This window comes from Enhydra lutris, unplaced genomic scaffold (assembly GCF_002288905.1).
Source record: "Enhydra lutris kenyoni isolate GAN:26980312 unplaced genomic scaffold, ASM228890v2 scaffoldscaffold72, whole genome shotgun sequence".
NCBI classification, from domain to species: domain Eukaryota; kingdom Metazoa; phylum Chordata; class Mammalia; order Carnivora; family Mustelidae; genus Enhydra; species Enhydra lutris.
In genome coordinates this window covers 6,126,304-6,143,025 of record NW_019154156.1, presented here as the reverse complement: position 1 = coordinate 6,143,025, position 16,722 = coordinate 6,126,304, and positions in this window count along the sequence as shown.

The following is a 16,722-nucleotide window of genomic DNA, read 5'->3' as shown; positions in this document are numbered from 1 at the left end:
CAAGCACACTGTTGTGGAAATAAATTGTTCAAGATAAGAAAACGACTAAAACAAGGCCAGGGAAGGTAGAGGTTATATAAATCAGCATCTAGAGTTGCTACAATATATTACCGAAATTGTCCAGTTTCTACAAAAAATTGAGACATATAGAGAAACAAGAAAATGTGACCCCTACATAGGGAAATAAAGCAGGCAAGAGAAATTGCTTTTGAGAGGACCCAGATTTTGTGGATAAAAACTTAAAAGTAGCTTTTGTAAATATATTCAAAGAACTAAAGGAAAATATTCTAAAAGAAGTAAAAGATGATATAATGACAATGTCTCAACAAACAGAGAACAGCAATAAAGAGAACTTATTTTTCAAAAAGAAACAAAAAGGATATTTTGACTGGAAGAATACAATAACTGAAATGAGAAATTTATTAAAGAGGTTCAGCAGTAGATTTGAGTTGGTAGAGCAAAGATCAGTGAATTGAAGATAGATTGATAGAGATGACACTATCCAAGGAACAGAAAGGGAAAAAAATGAAAAAAAAAACATGAAAAAATTTCAGAGAAACATGGGACAGTATTAAACAATATTTTTATAATGGAAGTACCAGAAAGTGAGGAAAAGAAAAAGAAAAATATTCAAAGAAATAATGGCTAAAAATGTTCCATATTTAATGAAAAACATTAATCTAAATGTCTAAGCTCAATGAACTCCAAGTATGATCAATACAAAGAGATCCATATTCAAATACATCTGGTCATATGCTGAAAGACAAAAACAAAAAAGAAAATCTTGAAAGCGGGAAGAGAAAAATGACTCATGAAATACGAAAGAACCTCAGTAGTATTTATAGCTAACTTCTCATCAGAAGTAACGGCTACCAGAAGGCAATGGAATGGCAGATTCCAAGTGATGAAAGAAAACTAAGAATCTGATATCCAGCAAAACAACCTTTCAAAAACAAAGGTGAGGGGCGCCTGGGTGGCTCAGTGGGTTAAAGCCTCTGCCTTTGGCTCAGGTCATGATCCCAGGGTCCTGGGATCGAGCCCTGCATCGGGCTCTCTGCTCAACGGGGAGCCTGCTTCCTCCTCTCTCTCTCTCTGCCTCCCTCTCTGCCTACTTGTAATCTGTCAAATAAATAAATAAAATCTTTTTTAAAAAAAAAGGTGAAATAAAGATATTCCCAGATAAACAGAAACTAAGATAACTGGTTGATGGCAGACTTGACTCAGAAGAAATCCTAAAGGAAGAGTTTTAGGCTGAAAACACATGACTTTAGATGATCATCTCAGTCTATACTGGTAAATGCAGTTATCTAGGAAATTAGAAGAGGCAGTATAACGGCATGTTTCTTCTTTCTTCTCTTACAGTTTTAAAGAGCAATTATATAAAACAATATGTAAAAAAATTGAATTGCTAGGGCTATAACAAATAGAAATGTAACATATTTGACAATAATAACACAGAAATGATGGTTGAGAACAAAGTTATGTTAGAGTCAGGCAATGACACTGGGTGGAAATATGAAAAATTGAAGGGAACCAGAAATAACAAATAATAAGCTTAGTATAATAAACTATAAATAGGCACTTATATACCTTCCTTCTCTCAGCATCTTTAAAAGACATAAAATAATATAGAATGATAATTATAATAATGTAGTGTGGGTTTAAAGCATATACAAACCTAATTAGTATAATATTAATAGCACAAAAGTTGGGAAAGGAATTATATAATAGTAACATTGTCATCTCATTGGAAGTAAATTATTATAAATTTTAGGAAGGTTATGAGACATTAAGATTATTATGAGCCCTTAAACAACCACTAATAAAATAATTAAATAAAATACTGTGAAAAAAAATCAGTAAAGGAATGAAATATTATCCTAGAAAATTTCACTTACTGCAGAAGAAAACAGTAAGAATAACAAAGGAAATAAAAACACATATGACATAGAAAAGAAGCTGCAAGACAGCAAACATAAAGCAACCAGATCAATCTTAACACTAAATGTAAATGAATTAAGCAATCTAATCAAAAGGTAGAATTTACCAGACTGAATTAAAGAAAACATGATCTAACTATATGCTGTCTAAATAAGAATAATCTAGATTTAAAGATGGAAGTAGGTTCAAAATTAATGGATGAAATAAGATCGTTCATCTAAAAAGCAGCAATAAGAGAGCTAGAGTGACTACCCCAATATCAAATGAAACATACCTGAAAACAAAAATTGCTACTACGGACAGAAAAAGACATTTTATAATGATAAAATGGTTGATCCATCAGGAAGATAAACATACATACACCAAAGACAGTCCCAAAATACGTAAAGCAAAACCAGACAGAACTGCAGTGAGACATAGTGGGAATAGCTAAAACCTTTAATACTCCACTTTCAGTAATGGATAGACTGAGTGGGCAGAAGATCAACAAGGACATAGGAAATTTGAGTAACACTTTAAACCAACTCTACCTAGCAGTTACCTATAGAATATGCCCCCCTCAACAACCACAGAATAATTGTGATAGTTGCATGACTCTGTGAACATATTAAAACCCATCAAATTGCACACTTTCCATACATTAATTTTATGACATTTGAATTCTATGTCAATAAAGTTATTAAAAAATTTGAAAGAATAAGTGGGATCTGGGTGGCATAGTTGGTCAAGTATCTGACTCTTGGTTTTGGCGGGGTTGTGATCTCAGAGTTGGGAGATTGAACCCTGCCTCAGGGCTTCTGGCTCAGAGCAGAGTCGGCTTGGGTTCTCTCTCCCTCTCCCTCTGCCCCTCCCACTTGTGCTCTCTCTTTCTCACTAAACTAAATAAATAAAATCTTTTTAAAAATTTAAAGAATAATACATCTTCCAAAGAATAAGAGAAAATCCCACTTTATGATGTAACAATGAGACGTAATAAAAAGAATAAACAAGAGCTCTCAGAAATGAAAAGAGTGATTATAAAGAAAGACTCCAAAAGAAAGACTAAGTTAATGGTACTGTTAAAGGGAAACAAATAGAACTGAGGGATTAACCCCAGTAATTCTCTGAGGATCCAATGCAGAAGTAAAACAAAGAATAAGTGAACAAGGAGTTAGGAGACATAAAGGATGAGCCAGCATTTCTCACAGCCACTTAATAGTAGTTCTAGAATAAGACCACAGAAAGAATTGAGGCAAGGATAAAATCAAAGAAACAATAGAAAAATCTTCCAGATCTCAAGAAAACCCAAATCTTCCGATTCAGAGAGTCCACCAAGTATTGAGCAGGATGAGTCAATCAGTATTTACCTCTGTAGGTACTGAGGATATAAAGCATATCCTAAAAGTCTTACAAAGAAAATATATGTGATCTACCAAGAATTAAAAATCAGATTGACAACCAGAATTTCATTAGTAGCACTGAACGCAAGAGACCACAGAGCAATAATGTCATAGTTTGATGAAAATGTAATTTTAAATCTATAGCCTTGGACCCACGTTGTATGCTCAGAATTTTATCCACCTTCCATAAAAGAATTACAGAGCAAAAGGTAAATCCAAAAGGAAATAAAGTTTAAAAAGCAAGAGATTCAGCAAATCTTTTCTTTTCCAGATATAAAAGATATATTGTTAATTCTTTACTTAAGGCCTATTTATAAAATCAAAATTCAACAAGGGGATTGCAAGAAAGGGAAAAATGCTGGTCAGTGTCATTCATAAACATACCTGCAAAAGTTCCAAACAAAATATTAGCAAACTAAATCCAGCAAATATATATATATATATAAAATTATATATATAACAACATATATATTTATATATTATATATTTATTTATATATATATTTATATATATAACAACACAGTACTTTTTTGTTTTTTGTTGTAGTAAATATACATAACATAAAACCTTACTCCTAACCACTTTTAAGTGTACAGTTCAATAGTATAAAGTGCATTAATATTGTTGTGCACCATTCCCACCTTGCATCTCCAGAACTCTTCTCATTTTGCAAAAATGAAACTCTGTACCATTAAACAATATTTTCCCATGATGTCCTTCCTCCAGCCCTAAGCAACCACTATCCTACTTTCTTTCTCTTTTTTATCTCCTCTTTCCCCTTACACCCCAGCTTCTGGTAACCACTATTCTAGAGTCTGTTACTATGAGTTTGGCTTTTTTTTCTCTTTTAATAGTCTACATATAAGTGAGATCTTACAATATTTGTCTTTATGTGTCTGGTTTATTTTACTTAGCATAATGTTCTCCGGTTTTGTCCATATGGTCAGAAATGGCAGGATTTCCTTCTTTCTTAAGCTGAATACTATTCCGTGTGTGTGTGTGTGTGTGTGTGTGTGTGTGTGCGCGCGCGCATGTGTGTGTGTGCGGGTGCACATTTTCTTTATCTACTCATTGGTCAGTATATCTTATCATTAAATCTAAATAATTGGGGATGCATAACATAAAAATAAAAATAACATTTTATTTAAAAATCAAAAGGGATTTCAACATGACAGTTCTCAGGACAAAGTAAAAGCACAATATATAATGCTTTTGTTTTATGAGTGGAAGAATATAGATACTGATTAAATCAAGACATAAAAGAGAAACATAATGTTATTGTAAGTTCTCTACCTCTTCAAGTAACCCATCCTCACTCCCTAAAATAGAATTATTTTTTTTCCTTTCAGAGAAGTTCTAAGGTAATTGTTGTAAAAATGTTCTAGGAAGTTCTAGAAAATATTCCATCATTTCACCTTCTTCAAATTCTGATACAAATATGTATCACACTCTGTTATATATTAGGAATCATAGGTCCAGTATCCAGGACCTATAAATATGTTGGAACTAAGGGGAAAAAGCAGTTTTTTTCCAAAAAAGAAAACTGATATGTTGAAATTTTCACAAATGTATAATCATATTCTTAACAAAATACTATGTATTAACTTTATTAATTGCTAAATATGGTATTCAAAAAGTACTACTGGAAATAATTTATAGATTACTTTTTTTCACTTAATCAGAATATCTGATGCTGCATAATGATTGCCAAGACATCATAGCTGAACATAAATTAAGATTTATTCAGAGCTGGGGCACCTGGGTGGCTCAGTCAGTTAAGCACACTGAGGCAAGCTGCTTGCTCCCTTCTCTTCCTCTGTCAGGTGCATATATTCCATTGGTGGGGAAGGAATAGGAAGATTTTTTTCAGCCTCAGACCAGCTCCTTCTCTGAGCCAGTTTTGCCAGCATTGAGGTAAATATTATGTTTTAATTCCTAGCAGAATGCTGTTGTGTCTGTTTCTCAGTGAGTCCAAAATATGGAGGAAAAGGGATAGGATTAGGCTCCTTCGGTATTCTCTATAGATATTTTTATTAAATGCTGAGTGTATCTATAAAACAGTAGGAATGTGGTATATCATTTCCCACCCACTGGGTGGGAAAAGAAAAATGGAACAAAAATCAAATGTTCCAACAAAAAAATTGAGAACTACAAAATGGAAAGCATAGGAAACAGGAGATATAAAACAAAATCTTAAGAATAAAGCCAAAAAGGTGATTAATTACAATAAACGCCACTTACTTTAGCCATATATATAATACACACACACACACAACACACACATTCCTTACATTTACTATTTCAGATTAAGTAAATGCAAGTATTATTAGATCTACAAAGAGAAGTTTAACTGTATTTCAGTAAAAGAAAAATTAACACATGAAATCACACGAAAGAAGGCAAACAAATTCAAATCAACCGAATTTTTATATCCACTATCTCAATACAACTGCAAATCAGAAATTCGAAAGGGCTAATCAACAATTATGTGTTATGAAACTATGAAAAGAGGAAGATAGCAATTATATTCCATGTAAAGAGGTCTGGCAAAACAACAACAAACCTTAGAACTAGAAAACTTTTTACTATAGTTCCCTTGGTCTTTTCACAACTGTGCTGGTAAACATCAGCAAGGAAATAAATTTGGGAAAGTATCACAGGCTTTCGATTTAAAGGAATTGTGGTTACAAGAACTGTCCTCACAATTTAAGACCAAATTTCACAATAAGCAAGTGATTTGATATGTAAGGGTCATTTTGATACAATCTAGAGTTAATCTTTTTGCCCTTGTGAAGTGCATGGCATAGTGGAAATCACACGAATTTCAGAAACATTTAAGATGGCATCCTGGTTCTACCACTTCCAGTTTGTGACCTTGGGTAAATTACTTAGCTTTTCTGAGCCTCAGTTTCTTTACTTATAAATGAGGTTAGAAGCCACTAAGTTAATAGGTTTTTATAGAATTAGATTAGTTCATGCATTCATTTGTTAGGGTTGCCATAACAAAGTACCATAAATCAGTTGGCTTAAACAGTAGAAATTAATTGTCTCACAGTTCTGGAGGCTAAAAATCCAAGATCAAGGTATCAGTAGAATAGGCTCCTTCTAAAGGCTGTGAGGAAGAACGTTCCTCACATGCAGATGGCCATTTTTTCCTGTCTTCACATTGTCTTCTCTCTAGAAACTTTTATGTCCAATTTTCTCCTTTTTATAAGGATACCAGCCATACTGGATTAGGGCCTACCTTAATGAACTCACTTCAACATAATTCTTTCTGTAAAGACCATTTCTCCAAATAAGGTCACATCCTGAAGTCCTAAGGCTTAAGACTTTAGTGTATGAACTTTGAAGAGACACAATTCAACCTGTAATCAGTACCTTTCATTATTATTGTCTTTAATGTTCCCACAAAATTGAAGAAATCATTGTTTGAAGTCAGGTCAGAACAGGCCAACATGGTATGAGAAAAGAGAAAGAGTACATAACTATGAGACTCCTGCATAGGAAGATCAATCCCCATCCTCCCCCAATTCTGTCACCATCTCCCCTCTACCCACAAAACACTCTGCTTGGGACACCACAAAAACCAAGGAAAGCCACTGTAGATGAGAGTCCCTGCCTACTGCAGAACTCAGACTATTTCTCTTGAGTCATCTTGGTAAAGGCTGGCCCTAATTCTATTTGTATATGGCTCAACCTCAAACACCAGCTATAGATGAGTACTTTAATTTAAACTGGTGAGTGGTATTTGTGGTCATCCTACCCTGGAGAAACCTGACACTGAAGTTTCTGGCAAAGAGACAACTGTGAGTGTGTTTTTACTTAAAAATTTTCATGGAAGTTCTCATGGAAGAAAGTTCATTTAAGGAATCAAGGCAATGGTAATATAAAGATATATGTCATACAATTTGTTTAGAAATGTGCCTGTTGTGGCAAACTCTCAGCCACAAAATCATAGAGAATTAGAATGTTTTCCCTTGGACAAAGTACCCATCTACTATGAGAAAAAAATGGCCAGCATTCATGCTATTGATGATAAACTCTCTCCCTCTTTATAAATAAGCTGAGAAATCCAGGGCAAAATTGCAAATTCACGCAATGAATTCAGACTGACTTAAATTTCATATCTTCCCTGGTGGCCAACTTATGAGCTGTCTATATTCAGGGTGAAGCCTTTTTTTCCTTCTTTTCTTTGGCAAGAATATGGACTGTTGGATTATTTGCCTTGCATATTTTTGATACCTGAACCAGCTTATATAGAATATCTTTAAACAGATATGCATTTATCTTCAAAGAATGAAGTACTCGCTTGCTTGGATAAATGAAAAAGGGATAGCTTAGCTCTCAACCCCTCCCAGTTTTTAGTAAAAATTATGAAGATTTTCTTTATCTTGTTTCCACTTCATCGACAGAATAAGGAAATGTATGGAGACCTCTCCCAAAATGGGACTTGTCAATGTGAGTGTTGCTGAAGTCTGGCTTGCTGTCCAAACGCCAAACTACAAAATTGATTTCCTAGTATGTGGACCTCTTACGTGTTACACAGACACGGGAGAGAATGACTGGGAAGAACACAGACGCTGGATTCACAAAGGCTCAGGTCTAAAGCTAACACTGTAATTTATCAGCTGCACCCTTGGGCAAATAGCTTCACCTGTCTGAGCCTGTTTCCTCCTTTCTAAAATGGTGTTTGGGGGAATAGAAACAACTGTGAGGCTCCAAGAGTAAACTGCAATGAGAAGGGAGAGAAAATGCTGTTTCAAAGGAGAGAAAACTAGAGAGCAGGTAAGTTGGACAAGCTGCTCCTCAGAGAGAGATTTTGTCAGGGGCAAAATGGGTGGGACCCAAAGTGTGAGAAAGAAGGACATGATCATTTACTGGCAGGGCTGTGTCCTGGAGAGCACGGCAGGCCCACCCACAGAACAGGCCCCATTTGGTTCCTGCTTAAACCCAAGGACAGGAGATCATCATTCCCATCTCACAGAGGCTAAGTGAAGTTATGTAAGTTATCCAAAGCCACAGAATGTATGAGGTGTGGAACTGGGAATTAAAATTGTGTCTGTTTGACTCCAAAACTTGTGGTTTTCCATTACACCAAAGTGCATTAAATAATAATATCAATAATCATAATAATAATCTTATTCCTGTGGAATCCAAAGGGAAACTGTACCTCTGTCCTTAGGTTAATCTTCCTTAGCTCAGGCCTTGTTCATCTTCCCAGCATCTTCCCTCCTGAATGTTGCAGCTCTCTGTTACTAGATGTTCCTAACATTGTGTTTCGCCATCTTCCCAACCTATCTTTGCCCTTCCCAAACTCTTGACCAGAATTCAAGTTTCTATTTTACCTTCACAATTACCTTCTCTATTTTACCTTCATTCTTATTTGACCCCTAGTGCTGCCAGCCAAGTCCTGATTCTGACAAATTTTCTCTGGAAAAGTAGAAACAGTTTTTTTATCTCGTTCACTACATCTTCCTTGAGACCTTAATTCCTTCAAGAGATTCTACGAGACCTCCCAGGCTGGGTTAGGGACCTCTTTACGAGTTCCCTAAATCCTCCCTTCCTATCCCTATCAGAGCCCTTAAAAAACTCTACTAGATCCCATTAGTTCATGTGCCCTCTTCCCCTTCCCCCAAAGTATTAGTGCTTGAGGGAAAATCTATATCTTACCCATCATCAACTTCTCAGCACTTTATATGGAATCTCACACAGCGTAAGTATTCAATCAATACTTGTTGAATATAAGAGTGGATATCAAGCGGAATTGAATGAACCAGCGGAGAGTTAACTCAAGTAAGCTCCACAAACATTATAATTATACATTACGATTTATTCCCACAGATCCCTTGATGCGGTAACAAATGAAGTTATTTTAAAATGATTTTGGTGATTTAAACAGTTTAAAGATAATCTAAATTTGAAGAGTATTTTGTGAATGGCAAGACTTAAGAAGTCAGAAATCTGAGTTCAAAATTTTCATCCAACATTTATAATATTTTGGCTTTTTTGCCATGAAGCAAACAAAAGTCTGGTTTGCTTATGATAGTGTCCTTAGTTTAATTTGAAGAAAGGTCCAGTTTATTGTCATCTTATTTCCTTCACTGTTTCTACCATCTTAAAGCTTTTTATCACTGCCTGTTTTAGATATTCTCCAAATAATAGAGGCAACATTATCCAAAGTTTATTCAAACTTATCTGAACCTTTTGGGGCTAGAAATTAGGTGGGAACTGTTTTCTTCATGAGATTTCCAGTGCTTTTTGGCTTTGAAAGGCTGGAAATGCAACAAGAATAGCTTTTCTTGCGGTATTTTGGTTTCTACTCCCAACCAAAATCAGGAAGTGCAGAGATGCACAAAAATTAAAATAAAGGGGAAAAAGTTAACTCAACTTTTTGAACCTTAAACAAGATTCAGGTTCAATTTCAGTTTAAGGCAAAGGTTCAACTAAGATCTTGTTTTATCCAAACCACTTGGCCCTTCCATTGAAATAACTGGTAGGCTTACATATGGGATTCTTTTCTAATGTAAGGATAAAGGGAATTACTGGTATATAGAATTATTATGTCAACAGACTGCTCCATGATACTATCATTGTGATGCTACAGTTCTACTGGACAGTAGTTTCAGTGAAAGCCCAGGGCCTTATAACTGCAATTTTTACTTCTCAGAACTCATCTTCTTTTAATATAATATTTTATAGAATTGGACTCCAATAAGATAAGCTTTGTCCAGCCTGAGTTTGCCATTTGTCTTTGGGCACACAAAGAAAAAAGGAAGATTACTTTGTTATGACTCCTGTTTACAACCAAAAGTTGGCTTCTGCATGCATCTGATTCATTAGTGAGTTGACCAGGAAGACAGAATTCTTGCCTACACATCAAGAGTTAGGGTGAAGCAGAGTTAAAAAACAACTGATCAAATCATTAGGACAGTGAATGCATGACTCCTTGAAATTACATTTTATTTCTTAAGATTCTAAAGTTTTGGAGAGCCCCAAATTCTATCCACATACAGCCAGGAACAGGAGGGATTCATGAATGGGAGAAAAACCAGGTTTGCTATAAACTGTGAGTGGATAAAAACAAGATTCAAGCACTCAGGAATAATTGGTATCCCAAGAAGAGTCTTCAGGTTAGATTTATTAGCTGTTCTATTACTGGAGAACAACTTGACTACAGGAACCTATTTGCCTGATAAGTGCCAAAGGAAATAAGTAGAACTATTTTTCTCTTAGACTGTGTCTACATGAGAAAGAAGTTGGCCAAACAAGCCAAAGCGTTCAATTCACTTAAGAAACGTCCATCAAACCAGTTGCCTGGCACTGAATGCTCGCTTTTCGACTAGTTGCCCTGGTGTCACTTAGATGCTACCACACTCAAATGTCTCCACGGATTGACATTTTAATAAGAACCAATTTGAAATTTAAACCTTCGCTAGGTTTCGATGCCCCTGCGAAAGGACGCTAATAAAAATCTTTGCTTCATTAATACAACAAATATGCATAGCCTCTCAGGATAAATGTCTACCAAGCTTACTTTGTTAAAAATTTTCTGATATTTGGACCTTTATCCTAGTCCCCAAACATTTAAGTGACAGACATTTAAGTTATGTTTTGATAGTAATATCTTTTATGGCTTTGAATAAGGGATCTCTGCATACACTATTTTGTACAACATGCTGATAAACTGTCTGAAATTTGTTTCCCAGGCCAAGATACAAAGATGTTTGATTGGGTATATAGAGGGGTTGCTTTATCAAATATCCCCAACATTGTCAGGGTACTTGCAGATAAAATTTGTAATGATATTTTGAGAAATTTCTTATGATTTAATATGTTGAGAGTATTTCAGCAATCTTTAAAGTGCTACAAAAGTGTAATGTAGATCATTAGCATCTACCTTCTCTTATTTGAATATACCATAATAATCTACCAAGTCAAGTTTGAGAAAACCCCACAGCAGCTCCATGTTGAAAAATAAGAAGCAGTATCATTTTCTGGGGGTGGGAGGGAGAATGTTGCTATTGGTAGACAAGAGGGATCAGAAAATTGTCTCAAGTTATTACACAAAAATAAAGACCAATAGTTTGTCTCGGATATATAGAATCTTTGTACTAGATCTAATGCGGAGGGAGTACCAGGTAAGCAGAGAAAGTTCCTAAGGACATCTAAACAGTGGACAGATTGGGTGGACACTCCTCATTTTCTTGATGACATCAGGTCCATTCTATGCAGCTATGTCTTTAGACATGCTTTAAATGTCTCTGACACTGTGTGGAAATGGAAAGTAGACCTTTTGTAGAACTGCCGTAAGTGCCAGGTTAAAAAGATGCCAGACTTTTCAAGGAAAGTGGATTTCCCTTGTGTGTTCTGGCTTACAGAGTCTGTCTCTTTCATTTTAGGAATAAAATTGTCGCACCTTCTAAATTGCAGAATAAGCCAAACTCAACAAAGTCTTGTTTTTCCATGAAGGATCTTGACCAGTCCCCTGAGAAAGGGAGTTGGGTGGGGAATGTAAATGTATGAAGAAGGAGAAAAAAGATTAGCTCCTTTTATTGCAGTAAACATTTCATCTGTCCACTATCTGCCTCTGTTACAAAAGGGTTTTTGATGCAATATACGAAGTGCTGGCTGGTATAACAGAATCTTAGATGTCTCTCTATTCGGAATGGAAAGTGAAGAGAAACCACCAAGGAAATGTCCCCACCCATGTATATCGTGTATATCTCAAACTAACCATGGACAATCCTCTTGAAGTAAAGAACATCTGAATTTCTTTAAATAATCAACCTTTGAGGGGGATCCTGGAAACATTGCCCAGTTATATTGATGACTTCATGACATAGATATCGTCCTACTTAGAATAAGCTAAATCTAAAATAACTATTCACAAAGCATCAACTTTTATGGTTCACATTCTCAATCATCTTGTCATTCAAATATATATGAATACTCACACATACATATACACTCTTGTATACATATTTGTTATATGCACATATTTTTGTACATTTATTTGTTATCATAATTGATCTATAGTTGTCTCTAAACAATTACCTGCCTTTACCAGGAAGGTGACAAAATATAAGAAATTAATAAAGACAGAAGCCATAGAATTAAACAAAAACTAATAAATCAGCACAACTTGAAATGAGTAGTCTTACAATATGTAGTTAATTTTCTGCCATGTGAAATCAATATATCCTTTTTTTTTTTTAAGATTATATTTATTTACTTGAGAGAGAGAGAGCATAAAAGCATGACAGAGGGTGAGAGAGAAGCAGGCTCCCGTGAGTAGGGAGCCTGATATGGGGCTCCACGAGGAACTCAACACAGGCCTCAATCCCAGAATCCCAGGATCATGACCTGAGCCGAAGGCAGAGGCCTAACTGACTGAGCCACCCAAGTTCCCCTGAAATCAATGTCTTAATTTTTAAAACATTGTAATGGAAAGAATCAAATGATGACCTTTCTTTTGTTATTGTTGTTAATCACCATGTCCCACTGCCCCACAGCTATTTAGTGGTATTAAAAGAATACAGAGAAGGAAATATTTTCTAAGAGGACTGTGTTGAAAGGTTGTAATGGAGTTTAATATAGTTTTGGAAATTCAATTCCACTTATTTTGTCTGGTGTATGTGCATAAGATCAGGTTACTGAGAAAGAAAACGTACACTGTTCTTTTCATGCCTGAAACAAAGAGTGAATGACAGCTAAAACATGAGGTGAGGATAAGGGGCTGATGAGGGCAATTGGTATAGTCAGGAGAGATAACTTAAGATATCCTGGGATAGGGATTTGCTGAGACAGCTGTTGATTTGCTGAGGCAGCCCTTCTCACCTTTGGGAAGATTCATTTTCAAATGTTCTGTTGATCCAGATTCCACTGATAATTTTTCTCCCGACGGCCCACGTATCTTGTACCAGCCTTTCTTTCAACACTTTTCCCACTGTGTTACCTATATTTGGGTTGTCTTTCTTATCACCACAACCATGAACATCTCAAAAACCACATCAACTAAATATTTGTGTTCACTTCATTGTTTTTCACTTGCATAAATCCATTAAATTTGGAAATATTTTTAAGGAGAGTTATGACACTTTTAAGGTAATGTGGCTTTAAAGTATAGCTCAACAGAACGGCTTCTCAAGTGGCAAGTCATTAAAAAAAAAAGACTGTATCACATATTTCTCTTTGACAGACCGCTGTCTGTCTCTATAGACTATATACTGAAAACTTATTTGGTAAATAAAACTGAGTCCCATTTTGATATTTAATTATTGTAGAACAACTATTCTCACAGTGTCGTCTGGGTCCTCTGAGAGTCCCAAGATCTTTTCAGGTATTTAAAGGTTAAAAACTAATCTTGTGATCATACTAAACCATAACATGCTTTTTCACTAGGTTGACATTTGCACTAATGGTGCAAAGGCAATAATGGATAAGCTGTTTGTGTTATAGCACAAATTAAAGCAATGACATCAAACTGTATAAATAATTGTGTTGTTCACTTTCACACATTGGTCCAAAAAAAAAAAAAAAGAGCCAGTTTCACTTAAGAATGTTATCCATGAAGCAGTAAACATTTTAAACTTCATTCAAGTTTGATTTGAATGTGACTATTCAGATTTGGGCATTTTGTTGATAATGTCTCCAAAAATGGAAGAAGAACAACAACAACAACAAAAAGCCCAAGTAAGCCTGTCACAACAAGGAAAACGATGGATAGTTTTATTGCCACTGAACTTTTCCCCACCACTGGTAGCTTTCCAGCTTCCTTATACTTGAAACTTCTTACATGAAATAGGTCAAGTTATTAACGAATATTATTTTTTTACATCATGTAATAAAATGGGTCAATATTTGGAAGATTTGCATACTCAAAAAACTAACTTTTTGTAAATGACCAATAAGGGATACAAGATCATGAATGTGTAAAAAAGCATGAGATTGGCCAGTTGATTTTAATATAATAAAAAAGGAGGATGTTTTCATAGATAATGGTTCCAGATTCTAAATAACATTGACCTTTACGAAACTAATTTCTTGTCAAGTTTTGGTATAATATCAAAGAATATCCATAATTATCTGAAAAGTTAAAAATGCTTTTAACTTTTCCAGCTTTTAAAAGTTATAAAGTATTTTTCCCTTTTCTTCCTTCATATAACTCAATGAAACAATCTATTACAACAGATTGAATACAAAAGCAAATATAAGAAAACTGCTATCTTCTGTTAAGCCAAAAATGAAACAAATTTGCCTATAAAATAATATCAATTTTCTCACCAAGTTTCTTGTTTTAAAAATTATTTTTTATTAAAAATATTATTTGTACTACTATGTAAATGGTTTTCTTACTGTTATTTTAAATAAAATAATAAAGAAATATTTTTAACTTTCTTGGTTTTAGTTTCCAGGATGTTAAAAAGTGATATAACCTACATAAAGCAAAAACACTCTATGATCCTCACTAATTTTAGAGTATAAAAATTTCCTGAAACCGAAAAGTTTGAGAACTGCTGCTAAGGAGAAATGAGTTTTGGTCTCTAAGAGAACCAACAAATTAAGAATTACTTGCCTATAATTTATTGGTCAAAAATAATAAACACCTTGAAAAGTTGAAAAGTTATAAGAATGAAATTACACTTTAAATTCTGACTAGCACAAAGTTTTTAACATAAAACTTCCAATAAATGTTTTAAAACATCTAATACAAGAAACCTTTCTTTAAATAAAAGTAACCAGGTATTCCATAGAAGTTCAAGAAATCCTCCTTAATTCTTTACTGTCACAAAATGTGTTTAGAAATTACTTCCTCTCTTTTCTGTCATCTCATAAATTTTGCAAGTCAAGCTTTTAGCTTTTAATCCTCATTTGCAAATTAGAAAAGCTTAAGCTATTGACTTTCAGAATACCAGTGTCCTTACTATAAATACTGGTATTTCTTCAGAATTTCTCATTTCTTCCCTTCCTTGTTCATGCCAAAACTATTTACTGAGCAGCTAGTCTCAACTGAATAACATGCAAAAAATTAGTAGAGGCAGAAACCGCAGGACTGCAAGAACCGTGTAATGGTCAGCAAGGACCATGCACAAAGATGCATGAGAGATTGCCTTTACACTTGAAAATTTTTCTGGGCAGAGCTTGCATATTCATTCATTTTACTACTGTATTTGGGTTTTCCCAAATGACTGCCTCCCCCTTAAAAACCTCAATATGATGGAAAGCCTTGGGGGGAGTTGATCAAGGAACACAGGGTTCCATGCCACTGACAGATGGGTACAACCTCCTTCCCTTGAATCTTCCCTTGGTCACCTCCACTGGTTCTCTCCCCACGTCGGAGGTAGTGAACTGTCCACTACGACTGTGAAGAGAAAATATAGGGATTCCATTTGCTACCTCAAATTTGTACTTACTTTAAGTCAATATTAGTATTAGTTATTCTAGCTAAAGCAACTTACAGACTTACAGTTGTTGGCACTACTCGGACATACCTGGAGAATAGCATCTCAAAGCCAAAATGCTGCAAAAGTCATAGTGCATTTCAGGCACACTCTGTTTCATATGGCACCAATAACAAATACTGTTGGAAAGCATTTCCAAAGATTCCAGATTCTCTTAAGAACTCCAAGTCTAATTACCAAGCAAACTGGAAGGTCTAGAAATATTTATAGATATTTACTTATGACATCATAATATCCAGCTAATTATGGAATAATTACACAGGGCCTTTTGCTTTTGTACCTGGAAAATAAAATGAACATGCTAACTTCTGTATGTATTGGGTGGGCAATGGATGTATGTAGAGTCAAGCATTTCTTTTTTTTTTTTCCAAAGGACAACTCATGGCCAAGGAGGCCTCCTTTTTCCATGCAGAATCCTGAGCATAATCTACATGATACCCATTTTCTACTTCTCCCTGAGTGTTCAATCCCATCACACCCACATAGAAACTTCTGCTAGCTTCAGCACCCCTACCTGCAATTACTACCACCAAGGAAAGTTATTATTCACCATAACCCAGAAGCAGCAATTGTATCCCAGTGCACACACAAGGAAAGGCAAGATTCAACCAGCCGTGTTGAGCATAGACTGCCATGAGTCCCAGGAATCACACCAATATGAGTCAACCATCAATAGATAGAAGTCAATAGGATTCTTCTTGGATTCTTGACAGAAATATGACCATCAGGATCTTGCAGCTCCTCTCTGTCTGCAAACGGTTTGGTTATTTTAAGGAAGGTAAATAGAAGTGGAAATGGAAGCTTGGTTCTGTCATTGGGCACCAGCAAGACGTTTCTCTTCTTTGGGGAACATGGGACACTGGTATAAGAGGGTTGGGACCGGGATTTAGGCAGAGATAGAGTCAAATATTAGGGGCATGAGGCTGGGAAATGTATTTAAC